Raw genomic sequence first — 10,725 nt, 5'->3', positions numbered from 1 at the left:
CACTAAACAATTTGTGAATAAAAACTGAATCCAATTATGTGTGATAGATATTTTTGGTATTATCATTTTGTTATTACTTTAGTTCATATTCAGTCTAATGTTAATCTTCCTTATGTGTGTATAAACTGACCTGGAGGTTACGACTGCCTTTTGGTATTATCATTTTGTTATTAATTTAGTTCATATTCAGTCTAATGTTAATCAGTATTATTGTGATTTTCTGTTTAAAGTGTTCTCTTCCTTATGTGTGTATAAACTGACCTGGAGGTTACAACTGTCTGTTCATCTTCATGTGAGACAGTTAACTCTGTGTTTCCCAGACCTTAATTCTTATCAACCAGAACACCTCCTAACTGCCTGTGAGCAGTCGTATTTTGTCTCTTGTTTATCCTCCCTCTTTGTTGACAGTTTGACCTAGAGCTGAACTGGGCTCAGATCGTAGATCAGATATCACACCTGGAACTGAGTTGCTGGTTTGTTTAGGTTAAATGTTTTACGACCTCTGTTGTTTTTTTCTGGCTGTTCTGCTTGACAATAAAACAGGGGCTCACGCGAAAGCAGACCAGAACTCTCTGTGAACGGCCTGTCAGGCAGTAGCGGAGAGTTCTCCTTTTGCAAAAGCTTTGTCTATAAAATTCATATACGTTGTCTGTGGTCTTTTTATATAGGTTCGAGAAAAAGTACCTATCAGATGCTGGCACTAGAAACGTTCACAACTGATATGGTGTGTTTAGGGTGATGTGTAGTGTTAACTTCCATAAACACATTTAGGCAACAATAAATAAATAAATAAATAAAAATAAAAAAAAATCAACTTTGCTCTCATTTGAAAAGTCTGCACATTTTGCACAAATAGTAAAAATGAATGCTTGAAAGATTATGTATTCTTACTTTTATTAAGGTCCTACATGACAGTTCAAATCAGACACCCCTTGCTTTGTTTTATACAACAGTCCTTCCTATGTATTTATGTGTGTGTGTGTGCGCGCGTGTGTGTGTGTGTGTGTGTGTGTGGGTGTGTGCGTGTGTGTGTGTAGTAGTAGTAGAGTGAGTTTGATTTTTCTTCCTTTTAAATTCTGCGAACAGTTGAGTAGGTGGCGAAACAAAAACTCAGTTCTTGTGAAATGATTTGTCATCTTGCGCCTCATGCTCTGTTGCATTAGTCACCTCTGTGTGTTTCCTCGAATATATATCTTATCGATAACTTATTTTAGAACTTAAACAGTAAACACTCATGTGGAGGTCATTCTGTGTCAGTATTTATTCGGAATACTGACACAGAGGGAGTAAAAACACTTCTGAAATGTAATTTCATGCAGATGCGTTAAGGTAACCCTGTGTATCTCTTTAAGTACGCTTGCCTCTATGAGCAACTATCACTGTAGTAAACACTGACACGGCGTCGGTTTTCAGCAAGCCTTCATCCCGCTCAAAAAGGCCCACAGGTTTACTGCAGAGTTCAAGGCCAGTGCGTTAACAGGTTCAGGAGTTTGAGTTATCCCTAAGGTGGTGGAGGATTACTTAAAACATGTTTTTCCAGCCTACAAGTCATTTGTTATGGATTATGCAAATTTCTTTAGTTCTTTTTTTATGTTTATTCCCTAAAAGTAAAACTATATTACTGTGAAAAGTGGTTCCTTGATGCACCCACAGACTCAAAAATCTGCTCCATCAGGAATATTTTTCATTTCATATTCTTCCCTTTATCATCTTTGACAACTGGGTCCAGCTGTTAGATGTTAGCCTGAACTAAACCAAATGAATACTTACAATTTAAGCAAATAAATAATCTGATATTTTACAGTATAACTACTGTTCTCTGAATATTCTTTCTCTCTGATTTAGACAGCTGTCAGCAAATAGACGTCTGGTTTTATAACCACAGTTTTTCAACTTCTGTCCATGCTGACATTTCTCCTTATTTCCCACATGCACTTCCTTTTTTTGATTCTTTGCTCCAAGCAGTAAGGATAAGACCGGTTAAATGAGAAATAATTTGTTTCACTGTGCCTCTCAGACGTTTTTAGTGGCAGAAAGCACAAAATGCATGTTTCACATCTTGAAAAACGCTCAAAGTTTACTTGCACTACAAGCTCTTCCATAAACCGGCCTGGTCTGGTTGAGGTGATTGTAGATTGATTTCCAGGTCCCTGGAGGAGTGCAAGCAAAATAATCAGTTAATGTAACGGAAAGGACACCTTGGCTTCACTTCCACGTCTGCCTGCTCTCTCTTCTTTTTCCTGTTTTCTCTGCAACTGATTTTGGTTGCAGCACTCGAGGCGCCTGTCTGAGTCTTTCCCTGAAGCTTTCACATGCAGATTTAAGCGTATTAAAAGCCCCCTTATGCAACTAATGCATGTCAAGCTATTTCTTTTATTTCTATCCGCTGGTTGTTGTGTCAAATTATTGTTTGGTAAATTCCTTCTTGTTTTTTTCCATAACTAATTACATGGTATTTCACATAGGAAATATTGGTTTCTTCCTTTTAAAAAGTCCTTTCTGCTGTCGCAGAGTACGAGTAAATCCTGCAAAGTCAACAACTTATGACTAACAACTGCCATTACATGCTCATCCAAGGTCAATAACTTGGCATCTGTTGGATTTAATTAGACAGAAAACCTTTTAAAAAATTTAAATAATAAACTGAACTTGACCATGTTGTTTGATAACTAATTGGAATAGATGTATGGCTGAAATATATATATTTTTTAACAACATGCTTTCAGATGACATTATCGTGAATTGGTGCTATGCAAATAAAAAATTAACTGAACGGAAGAAGGAAAAAAATTATAATGAGAGGGAAATATTTGACCGCGACATGGTTATATGTTGAACAAAGTAACTGCAATAATTATCTACTTAAAAGTTTGATGCATAAATAAATGCATAGACAACTCCACAACGTTTGAAGCAATTGCTACTTTTCTGACTTCCAATAGGAACCAGCTGTGCTACAGTGCTAACATTACTCTGTACGGGAACAGGAAAAATAAAACAAGGCTTGGTTTTAGCTCTCCTTGTAGTTTATTTTCTGTGCTATAAAAGTGCAAACATGATCATTTTTACCTATGTAACAATACAACATCCTTTGTTGTAAATTTAGTGCTGATTTTTACTTTTTTTCTCTGTTATAACAGGAAGTTTTAGTTAAAATTTGTGTGCTAATGCTATGTCTTGACTTCAATCATCTTTTGTTTCCATAGTTTTGTTTGTAATTAAATTTCAAAAAGTTGTATTTTTCTAATTTGTTCCATTTGTGGACCTTCTGCTCCAACAAATGCATTTTAGAAGCATTTATTTATTAGGATTCAGTTTTGGTGTTTTCTTTGCATACATGCCAGGAAGGTGTGCAAAAAAAACACAGCTCAAGTTGGACCATGATGAACATAATGAACATAAAAAGGGTAAGAGGGACAACAGCACTTATACATGGAGAAAATGAAATTAGGAAAGTACATGAAATAAGCAGCATTTGTCTTTAACTGTTACTGTTAACCTTGCAATGTGAACTCAGGTTGAGTTTCTGCATTCTCGTCTCCTCCATCAGTTTGTGTTTTATTGAGAGGCATCATTGTTCAGACAAACAAATCAAGCTTGAAATTGAAATGTCAAAGGAGCGAGCGAGCAGCATCTTGATTTAATTCTTGGAGAGTAACCAGAGACGACATTACCAGGAGAAAACGAGCTGATATGGAAACAACGTGTCTGTTTACTCTGCCTGCATCGATGTGTAAAAGCTTGTAGCTTTCCCTCTACCTCATCCTGCGGAACATGTTTAGACACCAACGCACTATAGAACTGATTTACACTGATCATATTTTAATTGTGGTGCTCGTATGCAAATATTTCTCATCTGGGAGGAGTAAATGAGCTGTTTCTGCAGTTAAGCACTTGATGCATTCTTAATTAGAAAAATGACCCATCCCTATGGCTTGCTGCATTTAAAGGCTGAATAAACAAGCCGTTAGAGGAAGCAATGGGTACCTTATCGCATTTAGAAAAGACAGCAGGGGATGTTCACATGAATGAAAATGCAGGAAGCCAGTTTGCAATGTTTAAGAGAGCATTCCAGACCGCAACCTTCATTACCACTGCATGGTAAAATAGTCTCAGACTCAGAAAGGCAACCGTAGTAACCAGAATACTGTGAAAAAATATCCAAATCCCTCAAACTTTTCCAGTTTGCTGAATAGCAACCAATTTAGACTTAGTCAAATTACAACACATTTAAAGTTTAACTTAATGTCAACATTTGCAAAAATGATAAACGCAATAAACTTTAATAAATCTTTAACTTTTACTTTAACCTTTGCTCAGATAAAAATGTCCAGTAAACATCGATGTGACCTCACCTGCAATAAGAAATTATAAACAGTAAATGCTGTTTGATTCTGTTTGGTGCTTTTCTTGAAATATGACACACCTCATTTTTTCCTACTTCCATCTCAGTTATTGTATTCTTTGTGTATTTAATATTTAGTAAATGTATTTATTGTGGCAGCTTCTTTTTAGGTTTCTTCTAGTGTTTCCATTGTGTTCATCACAACAAATCCTCCATTCTGCTGGGAGCAATTTGAGGAAGGATTTATCTTTGAGGAGTTTAGTGAAGTAAACCCCATGCAGAATTTTGTTTATGTTATCTTCTAACTAACAGCCTTTCATCGATTTTTCTCAGCCGTTGTCAGACTGGGAGTAGCTCGGGCTGCAGCTCCTCTTCCTGACTTCATAGCCCCAGACGAGTTTGCGTTGAACCACTCTGTCCACACTGTGATCTTCACTGCGAGTCGTCGTCTGGTGTTCCCTGCAGAGCGACATTCAGCTCCCACCAAAGACACTCGTCACTCCTTCCCAGAGCAGCAGAGGTCTCTCTACTCAGAGCTCGGCTGCTGTTACGCCTCCTGTTACCGAGTCTGTTCATGGGTGAGGTAATATGACATTTTGCATCTGACATTGGCTGGGTACTTATCTCATCAAGAGCCTCTTTCAGCCTCTTTCAGTACAAACCACCCATTTAAAAAAAATAAAAGGACTAAAACGTCGCCGAGGGAAAAGAAATTCTCTTTCAATTCTTCTTCAGTTGCATCTGGTCTATTCCAGGTTATGAAATTATTTCTATCTAATTTCCAATATCCAGAAACACACCTCAGGTTTAAACGTGCACAGGCAGCTGTTAAACGCCAACAAGAAATAATAAAGAACTGTTCAGCCATCACTCTGGCTCCTCTTGGACTCGTCACATATAGTGCATACACACGTTTTGCACCACTTACCACTGTTATGTACTCCACCACTGTACTGCTATGTACAGTGGTGGAGGAGTGTTTTGTTTTGCAGAAACAGGAAGCGCGCATGTTGTCATTGTTGAGTCAAACATAAACTCCTCTGTTAGTCAAATTATTCCAGAATCACATGTTGAGACATCTGTCTGACAAATGGACGGGTATCCCGACTGCATTTCTCGCTTGACACCATGTTACAATATTAAGACTTATCTGTACCTTGTTTTTAGGAAAGCAACCTACTCGGTTGGGAGTTAAAATAAGGATGCGAGTGCTTCCACAAATTCAAAGATTGCTCTTTGGAAAGGTCATTATAATCCAGTATGCCAGCAGGTCACAGCATCATAAGTCTGTCGGATTATAACAGACTGAGACACGCACATTCATTAATGGATTAGTTATCAGCTAAAATCATCAAGTTGATTGAAAAATTTCAACTTGACTGAGTATTTTGTAAAAGGCAACATGAACACAGTGAATTCACTGAGCTGACTGATATTTGGGTGTCACCTACGTCATGAAAGCAATGCAACTTTCACTTGTGTACTTTTAAATCATTCATCCAATCAAGACCATTCATTTTAGAAGAAAAAAAAAGCAATAGAAAACTGTATCTTAATTGTTATAATCATATTCCAATGGTAAGCCGCAAAACAAAAGAACTGGTTTGTGATTAAAGCATTACAAATTATTATTGAAATTATGTCATTTTTATATTTTTTTCTATAAAGGTAGCATGTGGCACCTTTCACTGACGACCACAGCTTAGGGTAGGTTTAGGGTAGGGTTAGGGTCATCTAGTTTTGCTTCAGCGCTAAACTGGATGAACTTGGGCAAAACTTACATTTTTAGTTTCAGCAGTGAAACTTTTTACTGCCAGTGCTTCTTGAAGCTGTTACATTCATTCATAATCCAAGTCACACCAGCCTACCCGCCTTATCATCCCCTGAACGCCGTGACAAATATGAATATTAGTCTACTGAATCAGAAAAAAATGTATCAAAAATGTTTATGTTTTACATACAAACCAATACGTTTGCTTTAATGGAAATCTTAGATGCTTCAAAATTATCTTCTACAGTGGACTTGAAACAAATATGTATATTTTTGAGTGTCGGTAATACATTTATTAAAAAGGTTTGAACAAGACTTTTGCTGATATGGCTCATTCCACCCACATTGAACGTTTCATCAGGAAGTCAGTCTTGGAATCGTTCAGTCCTCTCTCATCCACAAACAAACCAGTCACCACCTAGAAAACAATGGGGCAAAAATAACCCGTAATCCTGTTATTTGCTCAGCAAAGTTACATGTGTTCATTAAACGACGACTGAATGAGACAGATGATCCTCTATTCTTGTGACATAATCTACTTTTCTGTTATGTGACTAAAGCATCCCCCTGGAGAGGCTCCTGTCTCATAGCTGCTTTTGTCTTGAGCTGTGAATGGAGGATCTTGACTCATCCAACGCACAATGATAATTTCTTCATGTCCACATTTTAGCAGTAACACCTTTCAGAGGCTGCTGATAAGGACACCTAATCCTTTACTCTAAATCTCCTGATTCCCGAGAGACGAATAAAAGAAAGGAGTGAAAGACAAGAAGAAGTGGAAGCTGACTCAGGAAACGCTGCACCGCCTGGTATTTGCTCTGAAGCCACTGCTGTTCAGCCCCACCCTTGTGAAGCATAGCATAGTCTGTTAATGCGTATGTGCCTGCACATGTAGTGTAATGTGTGTTACTTGGCTGTAACTAATGAAGTGAGGAAAGGCAAGGTAGGATCAGAATGACATAGGATACAAAAACATTAAACAGTGCAAAAGGATTTTGCACTCTTCAGATTTTGTCAAGCTGCAACCACAAACTTAAAAAAAATGTTGGGAATTTCCGTGATAGAGTACAACAAAGTAGCACATAATGACATAAAACAGAAAAAAGATGATCCATGTTCGTAAAAGTCAGAAAAGCAAATAGTTAGCCATCTTTAACTGCAGTAACTTCCGGAAGCAACAGCAACAGTACTGAAGTAAAACAACTGCAGCCCGTTCACTCTAAAGCACGCTGATTTGGAATGGAGATCACAAATGTTTTTCAGCAAAAGAATAGTATTTACTGTGTGTGTGCTTCTGCTCTCCACGCCATAGAAAAATCCTGCACCTGAAATTTTAGTCTCTAGGTGAAGGATTGTCAGAGAAATCCCAGGACAAATCCCTCTGTGAATGAGTGTGTTGGAAAGGCGGGCAGATTAGAGAAGTGCCCACCTCCTCCTGATCCACAGAACAATGGTTAACCAGAGATAAGCTCTGGCTTAGAGTGTCTCTTGGTAAGTCTGAGCCAAATCCAACTCATATTTAGACCTCTGCTTTTGAGAAGGATCTGGACCAGTGAATGAAGGCAGTTCTTCGGGGAGATTGGATAACGACTCCTTTCTGACTATGACATGTTGAGAAATCGTTTGAAACGTAGGAGACTGAACACGCCACAGACTGTTCTGGGGTGTGTCCCATCAAAGCTATAAATTTCATCGCATTTGACTTGGGCTTTATGTGACAGATCAAAACAACAAAGTTAATAATTGTGAAATTGAAATAAATTGATGCGTGCGTTTCGATTGCTTTCACAAATACAAATCTACAAGTAAAAAGCTGCCAAATGTCACCATTTTAAGATTGTAGTTACAAAAGATTTAGAAAACTACGCACCATTTTACCCCACTTCACAAGCCTTGATGAAGCCTGCTTTCAGGAGGTTTTCTGGTCAGTTGGTAAAACAAACATGACACATGATGGTGGTGGTGGTGGCAGAATCAAGCTGTGGGAGTGCCTAGTCAGACTTGAAAATCTGCTCAGATTTAGAAAACTATGTACCAATTACCTTCCACTTCACAATTACACACTGCTTTGTGTCATCGAACAATAAAAAGAATGAATATCAAACACTAAAGTTTGTGGTTGAAAAAACGAGAAAGCGTGAAAATGTTTGAGTAGTTGGGTTTTCTGGGCTTTGCTAGGGGAAATGTACTCTTTCGAAAGGAAAAAAAAACATGCAAGTTCTTTTGCTTACAGCAAACAAGCAAATAAGCATCATGATAATCCACTCTGTGTTGTTTTGGTGCACAACTATTTGCTCACGCCTATTGTGGGAGAGATAAACTGGATGGCCCTGTCGGACCAAGAGCATGAAACGTCACGCTGGGTGTTTTGCTGTTCCGGTGGCTGTCAGCACAAACCTCTGAACCACAGTTCAAATCGCAAAGTCTGCCTGTCCCATCCAAGAATAGCTGATGACACACGGTGAATGATGTTGAAATCTGGGAAAGGTGGGGAGGTGGAAAAAAACAAAACAAAAAGCAAAAAGGAGGAGCTTCTAAGTCAGGGGAGTCCAAAGTCAGTCCTCGAGGGCCGGCATCCTGCATGTTTTGGTTTAACACACCTCCATCAAATGATGGCTCATTAGAAGGCCTAAGTCAGACATGTCTAAAGTCCGGCCCGGGGGCCAAATGCGGCCCGTGGTCAAATTTCATCCGACCCAGCAGGGAGGGTGAGGGGGGGAATGCGGCAGATGGACGCAATATCGCAACACCGTGAGTGAAACAATGACTGGGGCAGCATACTATATAAAGTACTCGGGGACCATTTTTTTATTATTACACATACACCATTTGTAGAATACGGAACAAATCACGTTTCGGTTCAGTCCGGGACACAACATTTAACAGTCCAATACGGGACGGTTCTGTATTTTACGGGACGAGTTGCAACCCTAGTCGACGTTTTAAGTTCACAACCGAGAACGTCTTCTCACACTATGTGTGAGAAGACGTTCTATTTGTGTGAGAAGACGTTCTTGGTTGTGAACTTAAATAACTCTCACTTACGGACATCTTGCGCATGAATCAGACCTGGCCTATGTGCCGCAGTCCAGATCTCAGTATCACATTAATGCAGACAAGTCATTTGTCATTTACAATAAGTCTCTGAATAAATTTTGTTTTGTTTTTTTTAAGATCAAAAAAGTTTTCCGTTTTCACTCCAGAATAATACACTTTTAAAAATCTAATCAACATTTACTAATATGTCATCTTTCAAATGAGCCCTGCACTTGTTGATATGACTTGCTCATTTTTCTGTAATTTTATTTAAAAATTCTGTAAATATCGTTAGAAAAAAGTTAGTGTTAAAAAAGTGAAGTTAAGTGAATATTCAATTACATATGATATGCATGTTTCAAATGAACAAAAAGACATGCTTAAGATCGCTGAAATTAAAATAAAAAAAGCAAACGTAAAACACAGAATGGCTTGCTGAAATTTGTTTAAATATATTGCTGTTCTATGTAAAGAACGTCCGCCAAGGTCGGCCCCCCTACACTTTTAACACACCAAATCTGGCCCCCTTTGCAAAAAGTTTGGACACCCCTGGCAGAGAACATTGACTTGCTGAAAAGGTTGTTGCTACCGCTAGGGAGAGAACTAAAACATGCAGGATGCCAGCCCTCGAGGACCGACTTTGGACACCCCTGTTCTAAGTGCTGCTGTGCTTTGGAGCCTGTGTTTATATGCGGAGCAGTGACTGTGCCACCCCTTCAAAGCCAAAAAGCCGCAACTGTTTTGTAGTTACACTGACAACAATATTCGTGCTTCCCTGAAAGGGGATAATGCTTCAACGCTAATCATATCCTTTGACCTTTGCAGCAAACAACCAACAGCTCCTGCATATGTGCTGCATGTCAACAACACGTCTGTGCAGATGGCAGGTGCTCCGATGAAAATCCAAACAGGAACACAGTCAGCCGCCTCAGAGGGACACAGAGGCATATTGTCTCAACTCTAAATGTAACATTTATATTTGATCAGCAGACCTTACTGAGAGGAACTAGGAAACTGTAGTAAAGGTGACCTGGGAGTTCATATTACACAGAGCAGCACTGTCAAACAAGTACAGACAAGTGCTGAGGAGGGAAACATCGGCTGCCCACACAGACACACAGACTCTGAACACATGCAAACGCTGAAACCTGATCGCATTTATGGCAAGAAGGTGAAGAAGAAATATCAGTTGCGAGTTGTACACATGCATTTTTGATGAAATGGGAGTCGGAGGAAATCTCATGATAAATGAATACCTGCACCTCATCCTGTTTAATGAACAAAATTCACACGTAATATGCAGCCAAGTCACAAGAAATTGCAAAAACATCTTGCTTTACGCCCCAGCTAAAACAAGCTGGGGTACGTTTGTAATCTTAGATCTGATTATAACTGTTTTGTCTGCAGTTATAATCAGATCTAAGATTACAAACGTACAGAATTTAAAACTTCACTTCAAAATGTAGTGCAGAAAATTGAAACAATTTCTCATTTAAGGCAACTTGAATCATTACTAAAACAGCTAACCTGAGTTTTCTGTAAAATACAACCAAACACCCTTCATATCTGCTCT

The sequence above is a fragment of the Poecilia latipinna genome, unplaced genomic scaffold (genome assembly GCF_001443285.1).
Source record: "Poecilia latipinna isolate Pla-1442-1.1 unplaced genomic scaffold, P_latipinna-1.0 Scaffold510, whole genome shotgun sequence".
NCBI classification, from domain to species: Eukaryota; Metazoa; Chordata; class Actinopteri; order Cyprinodontiformes; family Poeciliidae; genus Poecilia; species Poecilia latipinna.
The sequence above is the reverse complement of the archived record's forward strand: the minus strand, read 5'-3'. Positions refer to the sequence as shown.